The sequence below is a fragment of the Triturus cristatus genome, chromosome 9 (assembly GCF_964204655.1).
Source record: "Triturus cristatus chromosome 9, aTriCri1.1, whole genome shotgun sequence".
Classification (NCBI taxonomy): Eukaryota; Metazoa; Chordata; class Amphibia; order Caudata; family Salamandridae; genus Triturus; species Triturus cristatus.
The window spans coordinates 137,579,224-137,600,986 of NC_140592.1; the positions used below are offsets into that span (position 1 = coordinate 137,579,224).

Here is a 21,763-nt window from a genome sequence, read left to right on the forward strand (position 1 = left end):
CCCCGAAAAGTTCGATGCTCAAACTAGTCAAAGAGTAGCACCTTTTTGGAAAGTTTCGTGGAGATTCGTCAAATGGTGCTATAGTTATTAGCATTTAATGCTGGAATATTGTCATTCTTTATTTTGAAAAGCTCTTATTGGATTTGCTACACAGATGTGTTGCCAAAATGCTATTGGGGTTTTAGATAATTTGAGAACACATTTGAATTTCAGTATAAACCTTTCAGTAAATCAGAACCAGCTCTGATGTACAAGTTTTCCAACACATTAAAATGAGGCCGCCATTGTGTTTTGCAGAAACAACTTGAGCAGCAAGTACTGCCCTGCCAAATTACTGGGCCCGCAGCCACAGAGGTGTTCCTGTACGGTTCTCTCATCTTTCTGTTCTTTCGTTTTAATTGGTTTCTGATCGTTGACACTACAGCAGCCTGCAGTGATCCTGTGTTTGCAAACTGTGTGGGAAGAAAAACAGTTCGACACATGCAGAGAAAATAAATACCCCAAAGAGCCAAACATTTTCAAGTGCAAACCAAAAACAGCATTTATGGATGTCCTCTTTAAGAAATAAAAATGTCATGCTTTTGGGTGAATGAAGGATTCACATATTGCACTGACATTATCCTGCTGATCTTTGTAGTTTGAATGTACTGAGGGATTCAGAACAATATACTATATAATGATGTTACAAGTCAATGGGAAGTTACTTCGTCATAAAGAGGCACAAGACCGCAGGCACGGTCTGAGCCCAAACCTAGTTTGAAGAGAGGAAAGTCTTGTATAAAGCTTAACACATATCCCTAGATGGGAATCCAGTGTAGTATGTTGTTTAAGGAAAAAGAAAAATGAGATTACAGCATATGAGAATTTGGAACTTTGGAAAATATTTTATGAAAACATTCATTTCTGAGACTGGCCAAATGTGGAAAAAAAATTAAATCAACATGAATGACTTGATATCAAATCTTCGGTCTGAAAGAGTATAAAAACATTTTAAAACACACACACAATCAAAAACTTCCAGCTGCTCTTAAAAATAGAGATTAGGAAGACTGCCGTTTTTAAAAATTAAAAAATAAAATGAAACAAAAAGCACTATGGGATAGCAGTGGTTCTTTAGGTCGAGCCTGGGCAGCGCATGTGCTGCGCTGCTCTGCGAGGCATGCTGTATTGAGGTAGGACTTAAAGCTCCACCCACTCTCCGCCCACATTTTTCTTTGACTTGTCATTGTCCACTGTAAACTGTGGCTGTTCATTGGTCAAAAGGCTTAGTAGTCCCTTCTTAGTACCGCCGTGTCTCATTTTGGAACCTCCCATGGCGACACCCCTTGTTACATGTGTTGTTCCTCTGTAGGCTTTAATTACAGCCTCCAAGCACTATTTTCTCAAATAGCTGTGTCCTGCCTGCTGTTGCAGGCAGGTCATGCTCTCTCCGAACGCTTTTTAAAAATGTTAATAGCACTCATTTGCAATGCAATAGGTCTCGCATTTGCGAGAGTTTAAGCTATTGGCATTGTAAATGACAATGCCTTTTATTTATCTGTTTGAAAAACAACAAATAAATAAGAGGCATTGCCATTTACAATGCCAATAGCTCGAACTCTCATAAACGTGAGACCTATTGCATTGAAAATGCTTGTTTTCCATTTCTGCTGCATCCATAAAAACAGGGAACAGACGGTAGTTTTGCCACCTCCGAGGCCAGGGGTAGCAAAGGAAGTGCCAGGAGTAGCAACCCCTGACTACTGCCAAATGACGCCCATGGCCCTTTGATGGTGGGTTGTGCAGAATCCCCACCAGACAAATGGAACAAAACAAATGAAAGTAAAAGGCAGACAGAGGAGGTAGATTAGGAAAAGGAGTGAGGAGGAAAAAGCAAGGTTGTTTGGTGATCCCCATCCCTCCTTACAAGAATTAAAGGAAAAGAGAGGGACAATAGAAGTTAGAAGTTCATTGTAGCTATTATGAGCATTTTGCATGTGCACTTTATGTACCAAGATGACAAATACTAGGACTTTTTCAAGAATTGGGGTAAAACGTTCAAAGATCAAGGTCAAGAAATGGTGAGTAAACCGACACTGGCCTCCCTAACACAAAATATATGACACATTATTCCCCTTTACAAGTGGAGAGTGCTGCAATGCTCAAGGTACCCGGGTGGATTATCGGTACAAGTGTGGTAGTACTCACAAAGCAGATGGAAGACTTTCAGAGCAGTATTCAAAGAAGGGATGGAGGGGACAGAGACAGCACTCCATTCACAGGTAAGTGAATTTCAGTGACTTGAGTTGATTAAAGTTTCATATTGGGAGATTTAGGGTATTATAACTAATGGGGGAAGAGGGACATAAAGAATCATGTTTATTAGATCTTGATCGTAGGTGGGTGGGTTAATCATGGGAGGGGAGAAAGTCTGTGATGCACAAATAGAAATTGGTACAGAAGGTTTTTGGGTAGGTCAAATCTGAGGCGTTGTTGATGATCTCCTAAATCCCTGTTTACGTTTCCAAAGATTAAAAGTATAGAAGAGTTTAGGAATGGATCAGACTCCGTATACGACTCCTTATCCCATAGCACCAGGATGATATTCTATCACCGAAATGGGTACATTGAAGGGTTCTAGGACAGTGTTTAGATGATTTCAACCGAGTAGGGTGAATAGTCCAAGAGTAAGGCTGGTTCAGTCATGAGTCTTTTGAGGAGGCATTTTTCATTGTATAGCGCTGGCATTTCCATTGTGGAGTGCTGCTTGTATTGCCAGATTACTGGCTTAGTTTGTGTTTCGTTCGTTGATTGTTCTACAATTAAGGAATCGGTGCTGATCAATTCTTAGGCAAAGTGAGATGGTTTAGGTGGCAGGATGGTGGTCATACAGTTTTACGGTCTTGTGGGTGTTAACAAGATGGAAATTAAATTTAATTGTGATGTTTGTTATATTGTCGATGGAGTGTATTTGAGGGATTTGGTGTATATGGTTGGATGTGTATGCAAGTGGTGGTTTATTGTGGCTTTAGGCAATATGGCAACAGGTGAAGCATCTGACACAGTTTTGTGTAGGGTGTTGCAGAGTATGGCGATAGTGGGGAGACTGCATTTTTTGAGCTGTTCTGACCATTGTAGGGCGTTATTGGGAGTGGGTATGTTTAGTTATCTGTGGTGCCTAGATGGTAGAAGATGTGAATGAAGTTTTCAGTAAGCTCCGGACACAAGGATACAGATAACTCGGCTGCCGTTTACAAGCTGTGGTCGTTGGTGCAAGGGGGGTGTATGAGCACTCTTTTTGTACTCGTCCCTGCAACCAGAACGCACAAGTGAAAACTGTTTAAAGCAGCTGCTTTAGCCTGCCTTGTAAAAAGGCCATCATTTCAACGTTGTCATGTCCATAGCTGTGCACTGAATGTGCAGTGTCTTCCGTAGTACCACATGGAAGTAGGGTTGAGAGCCCTTTTGATGTATTTTTGTTATTCCGATTGTACATAACTTAATTCCACACCACGCGCAGAATTCACAGTTGACCTGCTGTAAATGGTCCATGTCAGCCCTGCTACCATATCAGAAGTCAGGTTAGAGCCACGTATGGATCTGCAAAGTTAAGGGAGGGTCAACTACAGCACCGCAAAAGCCTGATTAAGAAAAGTGGCGAGTAACTGAGAGGTTCAATACAGGAAGGAGATATGCGAGTGTCTGTAAGTCCTATCTGAAAGTCATTTGCCTAGTCTTTCATCCACCTCCTCAGAGGTTGGTTGAAGATTGGTTGGTGTGTTGAATGGATGAATGGATTAGAAAGGGACACGTGATATCTAAGGGCCTTCCAAAGAAGTCTTCCAGCAAATCTGTGGGCTACCTGAGAAGGTTTAAGGTCATGCTGAGTAGGACCAAGAGATGACTAATTTTGTCTACTGGGCTGGCTGAGGGTGCCTGAAAGCCCGCTCCTGGGTTCTGAGGGCTTGTTTAGGGTGTCTGAGATCCAGTCGTGGGATCTGTCTGAAGGGGTATCTAAGGTATACAAAAAGCTGGTGGGTGGAATGCTTGAATTAATCCCAGCAACTGGTATTTACTCTGGGCCGCATCCCAGTCCATCGTTATTTCGAACACTGTGCCCCTTTATTTTGGACCCAACCATATGCAAATTAGTCTTAACCCAGCTCCAATTGGAACAGTCCAGCCCAAACTGCCAGGCCAGGTCCCCCCTAAACCAGAACACAAGCAACCCAAGACCCTAGTTGGGGTTTTTAGTTGGGTGCAGCTTGGTTCCAGTGTCTTGGGTTTATTTTGAAGAGCCATATCGTCAACTGACAGCGTTTGTGTGTAGAGCCAGCTTTAGGGCCTGATGACTAAGGGCTTGATTTAAATCTTGGCGAACGGGTTAATCCATCACAACGGTGACGCATATGCGCCTGCTAAAATATAAATCCCATTATATCTCATGGGGTTTATATTTCGGCGGACCGGATATGCATCACCATGGTGACCCAGTAACCCGTCCGCCATGATCTAAGTGCGCATCCGGGTCAGCGAGCGCCAGTGCTTTGGGCAGTTTTTGTGTAACCGCGAATGTAGTACTTCTGAAAGTCACACTTGTTCCATCAATTGAAATGGACTTTTGTAGTGTGCTTATTTTTATTTTATTTTTTTATTTAATACTTTGCATATAACACTACCAAGACACCGGTAAAAGAGTGCTGTCTTTCCATCTAAACACTGCTAGACAGCAATGGGATGGACATATTTTTAAAACACAGAGTAAGTTGGGAGACGTAAAGAAAGGTAGAAAAATAGATGGCCACTAATGAGTTTGGTTTACCGAAAACGCTGTAGGTGTTTCCCGAATGAGCAGAGCGCGGGTCGCTTACGAGGAACAGAAGGCAGATTACTCGAGTTCATGTCCGCATCTGACAGCTGACATTCCAGAGTCCGTGTCTTTTCACCGTTGTCGCTTGTTGTGGTCTTAACCTGTCACGTGTTTACCTCCGTTTGCATTTTTCACAGTGCCTGGAAGTGCTTAGAAAAGTGATTGTGAGCGCTGCCCAATCTACTCGCAAAGAGAAGCCGCCTCCGGCTGTGAAGGCAAGCGGAGCGACCTCTACTGTTGACGTGAAAATGCTTGCGTTTGCTCGGGTACATTTAAGAGAATTTTATTGTCACGGCGAGGAAGGGGTTGCTCTACACAGAGCTGTTCATTCGACACACAGAGTTGAGTTTTAATGTTTGCGGTAAGACGGGGTTTTCCCAAGAAAGGGGTGTCTTGTTCTACCTCACATTTGAATAGAGGATTCCAGGAGCGCAACCTGACACTTTGCTTTTAGCTTTTTTACCAGCATCTCTCTTTGTTCAGTCTCCTTTGGCCCGCTTCGTGCCGAAAAACCTGCTCGGCTGGGGCTTAGGGTGTCCAATATGAACGAGTTATTTTTTTTTGTATTTTGTTCACTTGACAACCTAATGCATCTCTGTAGTGTGTGTATATCATAAGTGGGTGTGCATGGGGCATATGTACAGGATAATGATGCATTGCCGCCGTGCAAGCTATCTTGCTGTGCCGAGCTGCGCCATAAGGAAAGTGCAGGGATGTGTCGTATTTACAACAATACGACACATCCGTGTGCTTTCCTATGCACATATGCACAATGGGCTGCCTAGCGCCAATGCAGGTACCTGGATTTCAGGTATGATTGTTTTTGTGCAGGAAGGGTCTCCTTTCTGCACAAAAACAATTCTTGATGAAAAAAACGAAAGAGCAAAAAATTAGGGGAAATAAAGGTATTTCTCCTCGTTGCGTCACTCTAATGCCTCCCTTGGGCCGGCATTTGAATCTGACGCACTCCCAGGTTCACAAAACCATGTAAATCCGGAATGCGTCAGAATCCATGGGTCTTGCGTGAGAACATCCACAGCTACACCCATTGAATGCCCCTTTCACGCAGAGTAAAGCGTGAAAGGGGCCATATTTACAAGGCCGTGAAACAACACACAGGGTGGCTAGGCGTGGCCTTGTAAATATGGACCATCACATTGTGTCACTAGAGCGTCAAAAGAAATTGACTCTCCGGGTGGCGCGAGGGGCTTGTATTTATGCACCTTAATGTCTTTGCATGTGGGGTTTTATCTGTCATGGGAAATTTGTTAGTGTTGTTCTAGCGGAATATGTTAATGCTCCAGCTACAGAGCTCCGCATTTAACTTCAGCTTCGTGAGTTTCGCTTCTGGAGGGAATAGCCCAGCCTTTAATCTCATGAGGCTGATACAACGAGTGAATTCAAGTTGGGCAACTGTAGCATCTGTTTGGCAGCATTTTGATGCCATAGAGGAATAGAAGTGCTATATAAACATTTATTACAAGAAAGAGGCACAACCGGTTTGCCATGCATGAGTAGGATGGCAAATCATCCGCACTGATGGTGGAAACAGGTTGCCAAGTGTTTGGTTTCATCTTCCTCTGTTGCTTTAGAGCATTTGGCTGTGATATAATTGAAGGCCGTAAAATGAGATAAAGTACCAGTTACTGGACTGTCTCCTTGCTTGGGCAATGTTCTGCCTCTCTGTTCGTAGTCCTTCTTTAAATGAGCTGCTAATAAGTTTGGACTCCTAATTATTGCAAAAATGGCACTACCAAAAAATAATTTACACTTCTAACTGTGTCTGCAGCTCTGAAGAGCTAGGGGAGAAAGAGGTCGTAGTCTTGATGCGAGATGTGCTTCATCTCCCATATTGCCACAGCAGAAGGATCCATTGAGGTGACCATGGCCTAGTTTTGAGAACTTCGCCACAACAGCATAGCAATCCCCTAGAGAAATGCCTGATATATTGTATGCAACAATTCATCAAGCAACAATACTTACAAACAACAAAGAAATTAAAAGAGGTCCAGGCTGGGTTAAAAAAAGAAACTGGAAACCAGACAAAAAATAACAAACCATAGATAATAGGCTCAAAGGTTGTAGCGCTAGGAGCATTAACCCTATTGTACTAAACAGAGAGAAAGTTGATACATTTTTTGTGTATGGTTAATAAAAGGAAAACATTCCAAAGCGTCTTTATAGATATCAGGCGGGGGACATACCCTTCACACCCTCCAAGTGTGACAATTCCGACTATTTCGGCTCCCAAAGCTATAACAAGGGCTTGGTGGCAGCTATTAGTCATTTTTAATGTATATTGATTTAATAAACTACTTTTGTTGTGTTCATCTCTAATTTAAACAAACAGCACCACCATGTGACAGACTGTCATAAGTGCTTGTGTTGATAATTAAGTGGCAGTGCAGAGCACCGTAAATCACCGGCTCAAATTAAGCCTTGACTTTGACTTTCCCCAAAAATGTCCAAGTGTGAAGGTACAAATCTTCACCGGGAGAAGAAGCTGAAGATATTCGGTGGGCAATGGACTTTGCTGGCCATGAAGTTTGAATTTCTCCCACTTGGAGTTTTCCTGCCAAAAGTCAAAGGGATACACCCGGATATCATCTTGTGGCTATCCAGTGTCCTTGAACCATAACCTGCTGCCGTGTCCCACTAAGCATCTTCAACTTCGACTTCTTTTTGCAATCATAGCAGTCCTTTCGTTGACACTGCTAGTTGATTATTTTCTTGAACCCTTTCTTACATATTGAAATTATTTTCTTAATTCTTTAGCTGGTTTAAGAACTGCTCTATGTCTGGCTCCTACATTTTTTGACCGGCGATTATATTCTGTATCTCTGGTAATGGCTCCTTTGGACTTAATTGCCTCGATAAGGTGTCTGCATGAAGTTTTCCTTATCTACACGTGACCATGTATTGAAAACGAGAAGAGAATAGCATTCATCTATCCTGTCTAGAATGAGAACATTTAATCCGCAATAAAACAAGATTTTTATGATCAGTCCAGGCTGTTACATGATATTCAGCACCTTCAAGATAATTGGAGCATTGTTGGGGTCCTCCTGATGGATACGGACGATATTGATCCAAATTCTGTGTGCATAGATGGAAGAGGACTGCTGGCTTATTTTTCTTTACACTTCTTAATCTGCAGTCTGATAGTGTTTAGACCGTGGGTGTGCCAATAATCACCAAGAATGGTGAGCTTAACTGCAAGATAAAAAGGATGTTGGACATGAAGTATTTGTAAATGAAGAATCTGGTTTTGAAGATGGTGCCGGCCGTCAAGAGGAGCCAATGGAGTTCCATCACGACGGGGGTGATGAGAGAATATTTCCTCAGGCCCAGGATGAGACATGCTGCAACATGTAGGGATGCCCTTAAGGTGTGCCAGTGTTGCGTCTTGGAGGCCAATGAGCAGAGTGTTTCTACCATCGAAATGCAATAGTATGAGGGCTTGAACAACAACACTGAAGTGGTTATCTGGAAGACAGTTTCACTTTCTTTGGAAGAGAGAGTTGGTGCCATGTTGGCTTTTTTTTTTTGGCTATGTGTTCTTTGTGGGTGTTGCTGGTGTCCAGGTTAAAGCCAGTGACTTTGCATTTGTTGGAAGCTAAGTATCAAAACCATAAAGGTTCATGCCATTGAGCCAGGTTTCTACTGGTCCTTGTTTGTTGTTGTTAACAAATAACAGGAATTCTATCTTGGTTGGGTTGAGCTTGAGTTAGACTCTGGGCATCCAGGTCTTGATGATATGCAGGCAGTGTTTGAGAAACTGGATGTCTGGCACAGGGGAGACTTTCAAGTAGAGTTTTGTATTATTGACCTACTGTTGAATCTTGATGCTGCTTTCTGTGAGTAGAGTACCAAGAGGTTGAAGATGACAGGGGACAGTATGGACCCCCATGGGGCTCTGCTCATGATAGGGACTTATTGGGCCCTAGAGATGCCCATGCAAACAAACTGCTGTCAGTTCGAAGGGTTGGAAAAGAACAATTGAAGGACATTGCCGGTGAATCTCATTCAAGACTCCGGGGTGCATGTGAGAGTGGGATGGTAAACTGTGTTGAAGGTATCTCGGAGGTCCAGCAATATCCGGAGGCAGGGGTATTCTTCATCCGTGGTCAGGAGGGCATCCTCTTTGATATGTAAGGTATTAGTCTCCGCTCTGCAGCGTGATCTGAAGTCAGGCAGGTAGTCGTGAAAGTGATAGAATTAATGTGCTTTTGGACTTAAACATAGATTGCTTTTTTAATGATCTTGTAGATAAATGGTAGTTGAGTGACTGATAGGCTGACAGTGGGCAAACTCGTCATGGTCTAGTGTAGCTTTCTTTAGTTGTTGGTGGATGTGGTCTGTCTCTAAAGTTTCTGGGATGATTACTTATGTGAGGGAGCAATTGACAATGGTGAGTAGGGGTGAGGGAGTATCCTCAGTTAGAGCTTCGATGAAGGATGAGTGTAAGATATCATTTTCAAAAGAAATGGCTTTGAGGGAGTGAAGTATGTCAGCGAGATCTGCAAGAGATTGGTAGGGCTTTGAAGGATGACCATAGTAGGATTCTAGGAAAAAGGGTGGGCATAAGAGAAGAAACAGGCTTGGTGGTGTTGATGTGCTGTCAAATGATCTGCATTTTTTCACAGAATGATTGATTGATAGCATTGCGTTAATGTGTGGTTAGAGGAATAGGTGGATCTAACAGGTGGTAGATGCAGTGCTTGATTGTCTGAGTGTTCCGCTTCTGTTGGTGGCTTCCTTTATGGTGTTGGTATGGTGCTTTGGTTTGGCTGATGTGATCGGCACCTCTGTGCTGTGTAGAGGGATTTCAGTATCATGACATCCTTAGGAGTTTGTTTTTCTTACAATTTCTTTCCTGTAGTTGGATAGATCTTTTATTGCCAGCATGCTCTTTAGAGTACCAGGGTGCTGAAGGCGTTGGCTTGCACTTGCATATTTCATTTGGGGCTTGTATGTTCCATCGTTTTCCACAAAATGTTTTGGAGTTGTTTAGAAGAGTATTGGCAACGTTGAGTTGATAGGATGACAGAGATCATCAATCATTAGGTTGTCTATGGAGACATCTTTGAAGGATCTGAATGGTTTTTTTTTTGTTTGACCTTGGTTTATTGGTAACACACTTAGTAGGGCGATAAGGATGGCAAAGTGGTCAGTGCAGTCTGGGGTATGGGTGGCTTGCAGTCAGTTGATACTGATAAGACCAAGTTGAAGATGTGGTCTTTGGAATGTCTTGGGTGAGTGACATGCTGTTCCACATTGAGTCTGTGACGTTGAAGATGGTATCTCTTCTGATTCTCTTTTTTTTTTTATCTAGTTTTGTCTGGGAGGTTAAAGTCACCCAAGAGGGTTTTGTGGGCTTAGCTGATTGACTAGGTGGTGAGAATGAGAATTCATCAAAGAAGTCCATGTTGTGCCCGGGAGGCCTGTGGATGAATTGGAAGTTGGCTGTCTGAGTTGCAGAGAGTAGAAAATAGGATGCCACCTGCTCCATGGAGTTGAGCGATGCTTGCATACGGTGCAGGACCAGGAGAACTTATGATTGGGAGTGAATGCTCACTTCTTTTTTGTTTGGTCCTCAACAGGGATGCTATAGCCTGTGGGAAGAAGGACCTCTTAAATGTAGAGATGAACCATGTTTCTGTGATGAAGAGGGCATCAAGCTTGAGATAGGGGATTAAGTCTGTGGTGTCTGGTGCGTGGAGTGTTGCTATATGAATTTTAATGAGCATGAGTTGGTATGTATGTTTTGTAATTTAAGGGTGTGTGGTAGTTAATGGGATAGGAATGAGGTTGTATCCGTGTGTTGTGTGATAGGTATTTATGTTTTAGGGTTGCAGAGGTCTGGGTGCGATTGTGGGGATCAGCAGTATTTCTGGGTGGAACGATTATTATTTAATACCTAGTAAGTTTCAGTGGGACAAGGGTTCTCTTCCATGGCCCTTCCAGGTCTTAAGAGGCTCAAAGAGCAAAGGGTGTCTGTCTCTGTCCATTGCCGCGGATTCCTGAGAGATGGAACTGCCTTCATAGTTGATTGAAGTAGGGAGAAGGCTGTAAGTGATGTTGTTTCCTGTGAAGATGGATCATGACAAAGGAAGTCCAATATTTGGCTTCTTGTTTTAAAGATGGTTGTGGCGAGAAACCAAATGATGGCACTTCTTATGCAGATGGATGATGGGAAATTCAGTGATGTCGCTTCTGTGAAGATGTGTGATGTTAAATTGGTAATATTTGCATATTTGAGGCTAAAGGGGGACAAGAAAACAGGTTAACGTGCAGTGATCAGAGCTGAAGTACACCCTGGAATCTTTCCAACTAGTCTGCAAGTTAGGCTAGTGTAGCAAAGCTGTGCCAAATACCATATACAAGTTAGGGGTGTCAATCAAACCAAAATAAATCAAGTCACAATTCCCCATTTCTTTATCAATTATTAGAGCCATTGTTTCACATTATAATCTTTCCTGATGTCCACGATGCTCTATTGATACCTCTAATAGACAAACCACTTTTTTTCTTTTAATTGTAATAGCATAATTTCTCATGAATCTTGTCTACAAAATATCCTGGCATACTGAAATCTAGGAGAATCACGAGTTTGAGGATTTTTCTTGTACAGGTAGAATATCTAGCAGAAAATGAGCCTGGTTTTCAGCCGACTCTTGTATTGAAGAGACACCCAACTTGGGTGTGCCTCCTAAGACCGAGCATACTGGTTTCCCTCTTGAGAGGACACTGATGCACAAAGTGCCCCGCCTGACCATAGTAAAGTCTGAGTTCATTTTTCATATGTCGCTGCTATAATGCAGAACTAAGAGGCCATTAATATTTCCTATCTGCATAGGTGCGTCCCCTCTCTGGAAGTTGCCGCCGATGCCGTAAGGGGCAACAAAGTTGAGCAGAGAAATGTTTCCCCGATTGTCTCTGTTTCTGCTGATCATCAGTTTGGAGAGGGACATCACCTAAATATTAATTTTGATGATTGGCAACCATAGATGAGGCATCCTTCAGGTATTCTCAGACACCGTGATAAAATGGTGCTGTTGCCTCCTCAGTCCAAACCATTTTATTTGGCAAAAATTACGATGGATGTGGTAATATTAGTGGACCCTGATGCATTATTAAGAGTCAATTATGAACTGCTTGCGTAGTTGTCTTAACATCCTTAGAGGCGTAAAAATAAAAGGATTACTGTGAACAAGAGACTAATCAAAGGCTCTTACGTTTTATTATAGGAGTGAAAAGAGAACCTCACACTATGTCCCTTGGCGGCTGCTCCAGACTCAGCCAGGAAATTGCCTGGAACCCTCACCAAGAGATGCCCTAAAACATTCCCTTAATGAACGACATACCATAAAGAAACAAGACTTGAAAATAAATACATAATATTAAGTTCTACTCTAGCTGCGTCTGTATTACATAACATAGATTTTCAAAGGAAATTTAATGTTCACTGAGCTAGAAAGGTCTGGAAGTGTGAGGACCTCCTAAAAAATTGACAGAAGGAGCTAAACTGGTCCTAGAAGATGGGACCAGAATTCCGATCTCCTGACTTGAAGACAGTGGCACTGTTAGGGGCTTCATTTGAAGAGGTGTTCCATCTACGTCCAACCAAATGAGGCAAATAATTATGATGGTCTAACAGATACGGCTTTTCATTTAGGACATTCTTTAAATCCTCTTCTATATCATCAATGACTCCAGGCATTGCCTGAAGAGAATTGGTCTCAGAAGTGCTACCAGATGTATGATCCGGCAAACTACCAGAAAGTTAGATTTAGGTAGACACTGATATCTGTCTGCACTACTTCATCCTGCTGAGTAACTATTGAAAGTATCAGACAAATTAGGTCATTCCCCAGAGGGAAGTGATGAAAGAGAGGAAAAGACCAAAAATAGCTGTCTCAAGGGGACGTTTTCACAGGATAATGTGTCTTCTTCAGATGCTTTGTCAACACTGCATAGCTAGGTGACTGGATATGGTGTGTGACCGAAATAAAAACCTGAACTAAATGATAGATTGTTAAACACTACATCATCGTGTATAAACGATGTGCAACTCATGAATACAGAACTAATCCAACCCGCTTCCTTGTGGAAAAATACAGGTGACCTATATAGCCAGAAAGTAACCCAGAGGAAGCCGCAATGAGGCACAACCAGAGCAGACCAAGGATGGCTGGAGGACACAGTAGCCAGATGAGGTGAAAACTCCAGGAGTACCAAAGCCTGGTTAGCCAAGCAAACCAAGCTGGTGGTAGAAAGGGCCTAAGCTGAACCCGAGGGAGACGGAAGGACAAAAACAAGCAAAGTGCGGCATCAGGAGTCAAGTGAACAAACCTCTTGAAAGCCGAAAGCCCAACAGTGCAAAAAGTTGAATGATACCGATACCCAGGGCTTGGCGTCCTACATTCAGTTCTAAGTAATTGGTCAATACCACATTTTACAGACAGAGGAGGTATCACTTGACAGTAAAATATGATCCTATGGTGATTCATTTATTTCCACAAGTGTTAATGGCCTTGCAGGGTTGGACTGGCCTATAGGACAATCTAGCATTTCTCGAAGGACCGGTCTGACAGATCGGTGTGTGGGCTGTTTGTTTTTTGTTGACTGATTGTGGAAATTTTTGTGGTCTTGTGTACCTTTTTTCCCCTCTGGGATTATCACAAATATTACCAGCAGCAAGCACAAATGAATGCAGTCACTCGTGTCTTGCAAAACACGTATACAGCTTGTCTTTACAAGTTCAAAACTGCCCTGATTTGCAAATGTGAGACACTTATTTTTAGCTTTCTAATTCGCTAATGGGAGGCACTTTTTTTTGGTGCGTGGGCTTATTTTCTGCTGCTGCGGACGGCATTCCTATGACAGAAAAATAATGCACAGAACTCATGGAATTTACCACCTCAAAAGGCGGGCGATCCATGTACCTGATATTAATTGGAATACATATGAGGGATGGTGGTCTCTACCGGAAGTACATTTATGCCAAGTGCTCTATATTGAGCTACTGAAGGCAATATGTTTTATTTACTGTAATTTGTACATCTGTATTTATGCCAGGATTAATTACAAACCAGATTAATAATTGCTGTTGTGCCAGGTGGTAATCCTATTTATAAAGGCATTACCACCTGTCCTCACTACATTACCACCAGAATTTCCCATTACTGAAACTAGTATTGGTCGGTACTGATGGAATTTAATTCTCAAAATAGCTCTGACGTGATCTTTCAGGCGGTACAGCCCAAAACATCTTTCACAATGTAAAGCTTTAGCTATGCGTTGTCATTTAACATTCGAGTAATTTTGTAGTTTTTGTTATTTTTGTATCTGCCTGCGGTCTCTGCCCATGACATGGGAATATCTGATGGCACATAGTATATTCACCATCTTAACCCGTTATTTTTTAGTTTGCTTCCTAAATGCTTGGAAAAGAGTTCTGTGCCTTTATTTTTATTTATAATTTATTTTACTGCTGTTGATAATTACTTCTGACTGTAACTACTCCGACTATATTTCCAAGCTGCCAGTGTAAAGGTAGAATTTGATGCCCAACATTTTGTGACCGCTATTAGTTGTTGGTAATCTGGCGACTGCTTCTCCCCAAATATTCACCTCAGTTACGAGGTGAGGTTCAGAGGTAACCCTATGTCCTCTTGTCCATCCTTGACCTCATCTCTGGGGCTGCCTGCTTACAACACCGCCCCCAGAACAGAAACGCATGCTAGGGGTACTCTGCTGTCGCCCAGGAGCCCATTTTATTGCCAATTTTAACGTTTTTGGAAAAACACTGATATGCCACTTTAGCACTTAATGAAGTTAAGCAGTGTTTTTTCCAATAATTTGTAGGTTTTTATAAACATGAACATTTCTAAACTCTTGTATAAAATTATAACTCGAATGTAGTCATTGTTAATCTTTCAAACATACAAACGCTATACACAGACTAGTATTGAACCAGTGCAATAGCAGCACAACATGACAAAACTCATTTTGGGCTAATCTTCATTAATTTATGACTGAAGTTCACCAGATTTCGAATAGCTTCCTAGGATGCATGTGTGGTTGCATGTTTTTAATATAGCACTAGGGTTTTTTTTAAGCACTTCAAACAATGTGTTCCAGTAGTCCTCAAATGTATTCTTTGTTCAGCTTTGACTGAGACCATTGTTATAGAAAGAAACAAATGACTAACTTCTGTTTTCTGTGGCCGTTCAGTTGCTGCAGCATGTATTGTTGTGCTGTAAATAAAACAAGCATTGGCATAGCCAATAGGTCTCGCCTTTGGGACCTTATAAGTGTTTAGCCATGCAACAGTTGCATAACTAAATACTTATAAGGTCCCAAAAGCGAGACCTATTGGCTATGCCAAGCGGCCGTGCGGCCGCGAAAGTGATCGCGGAAAAGCGCGGCGCGCATGCCCGCGCACATGCACTGTAGCTCTAGGCTGGCCTGGTAGCACTTTATGGAACCCTCTCAGAAAGTCTCACCAGACCAGCGCATGCGCGGGGTCAGGCGAGACCTAAAAACGTCCCTAGTCACCCATGATGTCCATCTGGAAAAAAAGAAATAAAGAACTGTTCCTTCTGGGATTAAAGCAGTGCCTGTCCGGTTGCAGATGCATCCCAGCAGAGGGTACCTGTGCCATCCACAAACACATGAATATCTGGTGAACTAAGCAGGCCCTTCCACAGACGGTTCTTTGTTTCACCCAGTGTCTGGATGCAACATTTCATGTGTTCACTTTTCCTTTATGCTTGTCCTACATTGACTGCCACCGTTCAGCAATGGGCTCACATCAGGAACGAAATAAAGGAAACCCATTTATTTATTTTTCTTGGTAAAGGTAAAAACATCCTTTTGACATTTCTGTCTTTCAGTTCAGTCTTTGACTTTGTTACCTTTTAGTGGGAGCTTGCACTTCCTAACAGTTTCTGAAGTAGGAGTACCAAAGGACACCCAGCTCTTCGTTTGCGGATGAGGAACCGGTGATCACTTCAGTTACCATCCCTGCTGACCTCACACCGATCCATACAGGCACTTTCAGCAGTTCAGGTCATTGCTGGTTATTCGGTGAAGTCATTACGCAAAGACTGTGAGGCCTACACGCACCACATAAAGCAGTAAGAAAATAGCAAACTGAAGCTTCTCCAGCTGTGACCGGCACTGTGTCGGCCAGGGGACTCCTCTGGGGATCGGAGGGGTGGTAGAGGTGGAAGGGAGGAGATTGGCCTTCCTGTTCCCACTCCCCCTCCCCCCATACTTCTACACCCCATAGAACAGGGCTAGAGCAAAGGCCTTGGGTGTCCAGTCAGTCTGATATACTTGAGCCATTTGGATAAACAAAACAGTCTTTCGACAGATCCTCGTACGGGTTGTCCTGAGTTCATGTGGAGACCAAGATATTCAAGGACCTGATAGAGCTGGTGTGAGAGGCGATCGAAGTGTGAGTCAGGCTAGGATTCTGAGTAGGTAGTAGGGTCTGTATTAACTCGGGGACCTCCAAGCCGTGCAGTTACAAAGGGGAGTTAATTGGAGTGTACACTTTTATATGTATTTAAGAGTGAATGGATGAAGAATGCAGCTAACGTTGGGGTGAAGGGATGAAGAATGGAACTAACTTTGGGGAGATGGGATGAAGAATGGAGCTAACTTTGCGGTGTAGAGTGGAGCTAACTTTGGGGTGAAGAGTGGAGCTAACTTTGGGGTATTTCAATTCTTAAAGTGAACAGGAATGTGTCACAACATAAATGGTATGCGTTTTTAGCAAAGGAGTGATTCCCAAACTAGAGGTCCTCTCCAAGCACTGGAGCAAAATTAGTAAGTAAAACAACAAAATCCGGATAATGCAAAGGTCAATGAGTGCATAGAAATGAGTTGATGAGAAAATTGTTAACTTGACCTAAAAAATTACTGAATGCAAAGCTGTCAGTGGCGGCTCCCCCATTAGGGCGTTGGGGCGTTGCCCCACTGCTTTCTCGCGGTGCGAGAAAGGCAGAAACATACATGGTAAAAAAACGGCCATTTATGTTTCTGCCTTCTCGCATTGCGAGAAACCAGAAGTGCCTCTGTGCTTGGTTGGGGGCGGGAGGGTGGGCGGGTCCTGCTCGAGGGCAGGGGGGAGTGGCTTACCCACTGTTGTAGGTACTGACTGTTTGGCCGTCGGCCCTGAGCCTACCAAACAGTCAATACCCACAACAGTGGGTAAGCCACTCCCCCCCCTGCCCTCTAGCACGACCGCCCACTCTCCTTTTTCCCTATGCGGGAGAAAATGGCGCGGCTGGGGCGCTCTCCCCAGCGCCTCACCAGCATTGAGATTGGTGGAGGGAGGGAGGGAGGCGGCCTTTCCAGTTGACGAGGAGCGAGGCGGCCTTTTCAGTTGACGAGGAGCTGCAGGAATTAGCGCAGGACCGGACGGCGGGAGTCGGAAGTCGTCGGACCCATCCAGAAGCTCAGTAAGTTAAAAGTTTTATTTATATTTTGAAGTAAGTTAATAATTATTAAACCCCTCCCGCCTCCCCCCATACCCCACCTGACGACCCCGTTTCCACCCCCCCGCCCATAATGCTGGCCGCGACTGTGCAGTACCACCCTTTGAGGAGTCCAATGTCAAAGTGGGTGCCGACCAAACTCGCAGTTCCAAAACCCGATAGATTTCGTTTCACACACCCGCCCCCTCTTCTTCTCAGTTCATACATAGTGCGTCACGAAGGTAGTTAGGAGTCTTGGTGCCTCTAGTACTTTGAGCCTGAAGGGTTTGCAGTGGCAAAGTCAGTGATTAGGGGGACCGAATGCTTCGTGATTGCAACCCCCTTGGGTACGTCTGCTCCGAGGACTTGGGAACGGAGCGGGTGCCCTAAGAATGACAGTCCAGAGCCGTGTGTGCGTGGGTACATTGTATGTGTGGCGTGCGTGGATGCATGGTTCTGCCTGTTGTGCATGTGTGCCTGTGAGGGGTGTGTCTATAAATGTGGCAACAGAGAAAGGTGGAGAAAGAGTGGGTTAGAGACAGACAGTGTCCGCTAGTTAATTAGATAGATAGAGGAGAAATGAGTCAGGTGCTGGGGGCTCGAGAGAGACCGGCTGAGTCAGACCGAACGAAAGACAAAGTGAGGGTGAAATTAAATGATAAATCAATCGATTCGTTCGGTAGGTGAGGTGAACGGACACGCACTTGATCCGTTATCAGACTAACCCCTTTCAACCGATCCCTCTCGTGGTTTATATGGCTCTCTTGTTCTCCTAAAGTTTGTTATTATACACACTTGCTGTCGCCGATGTCTTAAATATTCTGTTGTTGCTGTAATGTTGTTTGTAACCTGCCATTACGATCAGTAACTAAGCAATTTTAATTGTAAATATGGAGTATTTTTAATAGTTCAATATTCCAAATCTACACTGTCACAATTGCTTCATAAACCATCTTGCTTCATCAAATGTACTTTCAAATGCACTATTTTCCCACTTATTTTCAAAATTCTCGCAACACGACACTCATCAACAACTTTTACGCCCTACCACTTCCAAATGTCACCAGCCGCCACTGAAAGCTGTTGATAGGTGCGGCCGTGCGGGACACACAACCTCCGTTTGTTTGAGGTATTTTTTTTCCTTCTCTCTTAGGTTTTCTGTTGTTAGGCTGGCGTCCATTCCCAAATCACATAGTCCATTCAGGCGCCGCAGTGAACGGGCCGCTGTCTGTTCTGACGTTACACCTCAGTGAAATAAGTAACTGATGCGCAGAGGAGGAATTTCCCGCAGCCCTCCTGGTGACTGGTTAAACAAGGCCACGGAGGTTCAGCTGCATTCTTCGGCTCTGCGTGACCGAACACGCGCAGACGTAGGCTTCCAGGAGGGGTGTGCGCGCGATCGGCTGACGTGGCATTCCCGCGCTTTCAGCAACCATCCAGAGGCCTGCAGGCACATGCTTGTTCACCACAGACCTTTTCGGAGGAGGGAACCTCACCGCTGGTATCCGTTCTAAGAACAGGATGACTTTGTGGCTGTGGGTGGCAGACTAGGTATTTCCCAGAGAAGGGAGAGCAGACAGTCTTTTGAGCGTGATTCCAAGCTCTATTAGTTTGTTAATTTATTATGTAGTGTGTAGTCAACAAAACATTCTCGACATGTGAAGGACGAGCGAGCGAGCATGTTTAATTAAAGCAAGTTACCACAGCTTCGGCGTCATTGACTTTGTATCACAAAAGCTGACTTTGTTGTATTGTTGTTTTGTGCGTAATTTCTGACTCCCCAGTACCCCTTTGCTCCGTGTTTAATTAAAGCAAGTTACCGCAGCTGCTGCGTCATCGCAGCTATTGTTAATTCTAGGAAAGCCAAAGAAAATCTAGGTATTTAAAATATAGTTGCATGCTATTTTACCATTTTTAATGTGGCAGTCCTAATACATTTTTATGCATAATTTAAAATAATGTGAAAAATAGGAAATGCAAACCGGTTTCGACCAAACATTATGCAATTGCTTCTTTAGAAAAAAACACTACTGTAGTTTTTGCAGGGATGTTGTCCGCATGTTAGCGGTTGATTTATTGTTGCATGAAGTACGTATCGATATTTCAATGTATTCGTTTTATTTATATGTATTTATAAGTTTGCAAACACTGATATGGATTTCAGTAACTTGAATGCCTTAACATGCCTTGTGCTAAGTCTCTCCATTTGTTTTACAGAGCTGTCAGCCTCCTGAAAAGAAACACCCTATGCCCTCCCCTTCCTCGTGGCAGCCTTGAAGCCAAGACCTCTGGTATGTTTTTAATTTTATATTTTTGTTTTCTAAACGAAAGTAAATACCCCATATGGAGTATCGCCCCATGATCGGGAGTGGAGAAGCATGTCTAAATGAAACTGAAGAAGTCTTAAAATGGCTTAGATTTTACTTTTTCCAAAACTGAGAGGAATCAGTAATCATTCAGTTAAGACCGGTGAAGTGTTACAGAGCTTAAGAGCAAGAAGAGAGAAGGAATAGTCCTCATCTGGGATTTCCTTCTGGTGACGACAATCGATAGTTTAGAACCAGACGAGCGGAGGGATCTGAGTGGGATGGGGAGACTTTAGTTTAGATCTAAGATCTGATATCTAAGCTCGGATATGAATTATTCGTTGTACATTTTATTCCATTGCCATGCTGAACTGCGCAGCTCATGTATCGTCCTTGCAGTTGGATTCTATATTAAGTGGTAAAAGGCAGTGCTTATTTAATAGAAAAATTTGCTTGGATTCAAGGGTTTCCTCATGAGCTCACCCAATGCCAGAGTTTCCGATAGCCAAAGCTCACTTTCTTCCACCACCCTACAATCCGTGTCTGTTTATATCATTCTTGAATGTTCTCTTACATCCTTCATTTCTTTCTTGTCAATGTTTTCTTATCTTTCTCTTCTGCCAACTTTCTCCTTTTTCTACCTTTTTGTTGGCTTTTTCTGGGTCAAATTTAGAAGATAAATGAAAAATAAGTCCCAGTTCCCACAAATGAGCACTGATGCCTACCATCTGCATATATTAACAATTGTACAATTGTTTCTTTTGCAATATGAAATTACCGACACAAGTCCCTGTCTGGCCCAATCTGAGAAATTGAGAGTTTCTTCTCTTTTATTCTAGTCGGAAAAGATTATGTAAAGCATGGATTTTCGATAGTGTTTTGAGAAACCCTTGGCAGACCTTTTTAAGCTTTGACGTGTGTGTTGGCAACTTTGCAGTCTACATCTATTCCAAAAACCTTAAATAGTTTGTGTTATGTTCAATTCTCCTTGCTGAGTTCCAAACCCAAATGTTGTATTGCAATCTTTCTGTGAACCTTTATAAAGTAAATCCTGTCCATTAAATGAAGTATCAGATTTTAAAGGACCTATATTATTTTGCATAGACAACCTTATGTGAAATGGTATTTAAAGCCCCAAATGTTTTGATGCACTAGGCAATATTCGGTTATTCTTGGGTCCAATAGATCATTTTGCAAATATAGTGTAAGATGATCCACTTGATTCCTTCATGGACTTCCGCCACACCATATCATGCCTCTGAATCCACAAAATATTGGAGTTGTAAGTGTACGTGGTGCCTGACAGGATAGCATATGTCTGCAAAGACGGCCAAAGGTCTTTAAGTACGTGTTTTTCATCTGGGCAACCACAAGCATCCCCTTTATACAGATTTAGTTTGTAGATATTTGTAATAGTATTTTTGTCGAAAGGTGAATGGAGTAGGCAGTCTAAAGAGACTGTGTTCACAAACAATCTACACCACTGAAAGAAGCCAATGTGAGTGTGTTTTTGCTACTACCCCGCCCTTTCACTACCTTACACATTCTGCCATATTCAGTGGGGAAAAGTGGTAGCTAGTAAACTGATTTGAAAAAACTAAAGATTTTCTTGATGCAGAGGCAAGTCAGTTTTCTTCTCAAATGTGATATTTGTGGCAAAATATTTCTATTTAAATCAATGGATGGGAACTCTGGGTTGTTCCTAGTTTTTGGGGGACAGCTGCTTCTTTTTATTGAACACATCTGTAATACCTATGATGCTACAATTCTGCCTACCTCAAGTCTCTGTTGTTATCGCGCACTTTGTTAAGCAAGAAAAGTATTAAAGCTTTTTGCTATTTTTGTAGCAAAGTAGTTAAGCACCGGATTAGCTAGTGCAGTCAATGCTGAGCTGAAAAATGACAAAGGCATTTTTCATTCCTGGCACAGTATTCCTGCCTTCAACTGCTAGAAGGCCATCCACGCGAACCTGCAATAATTAAAAGCAGCTTCAGACATTATTTCTATTTAATAATGCAGGTATGTCAGTAGTTACCTCCTGAGAACTGAACCTAATTACCTACGGTTCAGGAAGCAATTGAAAACCCACCTTTTCCCTTAACCGACCTCCCTCCCTG

The 21,763-nt window shown here is 42.9% G+C and overlaps 1 protein-coding gene across 6 annotated transcripts in view; it reads left to right on the plus strand.

Annotated features, from left to right (window-relative positions):
- The window catches only part of PRKCD (protein kinase C delta), a 391,800-nt gene that overhangs the window by 187,617 nt on the left and 182,420 nt on the right, over positions 1-21,763 (plus strand). For all 6 annotated transcript variants that reach the window (XM_085624544.1, XM_085624546.1, XM_085624547.1 and 3 more), the window contains one exon: positions 19,558-19,631. The gene's annotated coding sequence lies outside the window, so the exon portion shown is untranslated. The remainder of the gene's footprint in view (positions 1-19,557; positions 19,632-21,763) is intronic.